Consider the following 2,538-nt stretch of genomic DNA (forward strand, 5'->3'; position numbering starts at 1 on the left):
CTATTTTTTTTTTTTTTTTTAATTTTTTTTTCAACATTTATTTATTTTTGGGACAGAGAGAGACAGAGCATGAACGGGGGAGGGGCAGAGAGCGAGGGAGACACAGAATCGGAAACAGGCTCCAGGCTCTGAGCCATCAGCCCAGAGCCCTGACGCGGGGCTCGAACTCACGGAGCGCGAGATTGTGACCTGGCTGAAGTCGGACGCTTAACCGACTGCGCCACCCAGGCGCCCCAAGAGAGAGAGAGACTCTTAAGTAGGCTCTACACCCAGCACAGAGTCCAATGCACAGCTCAATTTCATGATTGTGAGATCATGATCTGCCTGATCCGAAATCAAGAGTTAGATGCTTAACCAACTGAGCCACCTAGGTGCCCCACTTTTACTAGATTTTGAGCATCAGTGTTTTATAACCAATTTTGTATTATTTTCTCAGGTTCACTCAGCCAAAAGAGATTCTTTCCCTTTTTTTTTTTTTAGCCAAAATATGAAGCTCTTGAATAGAATAATCTATATTTTGTACTCTTCAACTTTAACGTTTTCACATCTAAAATCTGGAGAGCGTGAGTTAGGTCAAGCCCTAATCTAGTTTGATTTTCACAACATGAATTCTTCAAACTTAACTGTTCATTTTTCCTGAGTCCAGTAGAATTCTTTTGAAAGTGGTAGCATATCTAAAGTTGCACACTGTCCTTCTGGATCTCAAAATAAGTCATGCAACCACTGCCAAATGGTATATTTCAATAACTGCATCACATTGGCACTATTATATAAATTCCTATAAGGAACAGACTGATGGATGCCAAATGCCAGGGGAAATTGGTTGCTTCTATGGTGGAAGCAAGGAGGACTGTGTTTGGAACCCAGGAGATCTTCTGAGGTTCTTTTTACAATTCCCATGCCAACAGTAAAGATTAATGGAAAACTACCGGAACCAGAAAAGGCAGAGTAATTAAGGATTCAGATCTTTCAGGAAGGAAGATTTGGATCTACATAGCCAGTTACAAGAAACTATAATCCTACCTTACATCCTTTTGAGGTCCCATGAGAAAGGTAAGAGCTTTAAATGTTACCAAACTGGGATGGGTATCGGCAAAACTATTTCTTGCTTCCTTACAGAGATGAAGTCAATTGTTTGGCAAAGCATCCAAAGAGCCTGGCTACTGTCCTTCCTGGGGCATGTGATTGAGAGATTAGAATTTGGAACTCAACTAAATGAAAAAGTATCCATACAATACAAGCACATGAGAGTTTTGTATAAGGAATACATACTTGTTTTTGTGGGACTTTTTTTTAACTGTTGGTGATGACAAAACTGTGAAGCAGTATAAAATGGATGGACTGGGCTATGGAGAAGAGGAGGAACCACTGCATACAACATTAGGAAAGAGAGTGTATACAGGAATTGCTCATCACTGGAAAGAAGCTGTTTTTGCCACATGTGGACACCAAGTAGACATTTGGGATGAACAAAGAACCAATCCTATACATTCGATGATCTAGGGATTTGACAGTAGTGTTAAACTTAATCCAACTGACACATTTCTCTTGGGTAGTTGTGCTTCTGACAGGAATATAGTACTATATGATATGAGGCAAGATACTCCTCTGAAAAATGTCATCTTAGGTATGGGAACAAATACAATTTGTTGGAACCCTATGGAAGCTTTCATTTTTACTGCAGCAAATGAAGATTACAACTTTTATGCATTTCAGAAACATCCACTATACACTCTTGTAATGGTACGTGTGGATCTGTATCTGCAGTGCTTAATGTACATTATTCTCCCACTGGGAAAGACTTGGTGTCTGGTAGTTTTGATAAATCGATTTAAATCTTTCCTATTGGCAAAAAAAGAAATGGGTTAGTCTATCATGCAAAGAGAATGCAACATGTTCTCTGTATAAAATAGACTTCTAACAGCAAATATATTACGTGTGGATCTGATGAAATGGACATTTGTCTGTGGAAGGCTAATGCTTCTGAAAAACTGGATGTGCTTACTTCACGAGAAGAAGCAGCCAAAGGGTATAGCCAGAAGTTGAAGGAGAAACTTCCACACCATCCTCATATAAAACGCGTTGCTCATCACCGATATCTACCAAAATCTATCTACACCCAGATTCAAGAACAGCACACCATTAAAGAAGTTGGTCAACAAAAGGAAGGGAATCGTTTTACACACAGCAAGCCTGGATCTGTATTGATTGTGTCAGACAAGAAGGAATACATAGTGACAGTTCTGAAATAATACCTGGTATTCCCACCAATCCTAATGTATAATTACTTGTTACATTTTTATTTTAAAACTGTGCAAATAAATGTACTGGCTCTAGAATAATCACAAACAGTTCAGTTCTATGTGTAGAGTTGCTACCCTGGAAAATTATTCTGTAAGGTGGCCTGCTTGATAAAACTATCCAACATTTTATCTTTGATCAGCCTTCTTATTCATTGAGGAATGTGGTATTTGCCAACTTAACTTACTTTTACTTTTAGAACCTGCAGATATACCTTTGCGCTGATCTATTATTGTA

The 2,538-nt window shown here is 38.8% G+C and overlaps 1 pseudogene; it reads left to right on the plus strand.

The window, feature by feature from the left end:
• The window catches only part of LOC121038015 (DDB1- and CUL4-associated factor 13-like), a 105,879-nt pseudogene extending 103,542 nt beyond the window's left edge, over positions 1–2,337 (plus strand).
• Positions 2,338–2,538: the final 201 nt, after the last annotated feature.

The sequence above is a fragment of the Herpailurus yagouaroundi genome, unplaced genomic scaffold (genome assembly GCF_014898765.1).
Source record: "Herpailurus yagouaroundi ecotype Mexico unplaced genomic scaffold, PumYag 165, whole genome shotgun sequence".
NCBI lineage: Eukaryota > Metazoa > Chordata > Mammalia > Carnivora > Felidae > Herpailurus > Herpailurus yagouaroundi.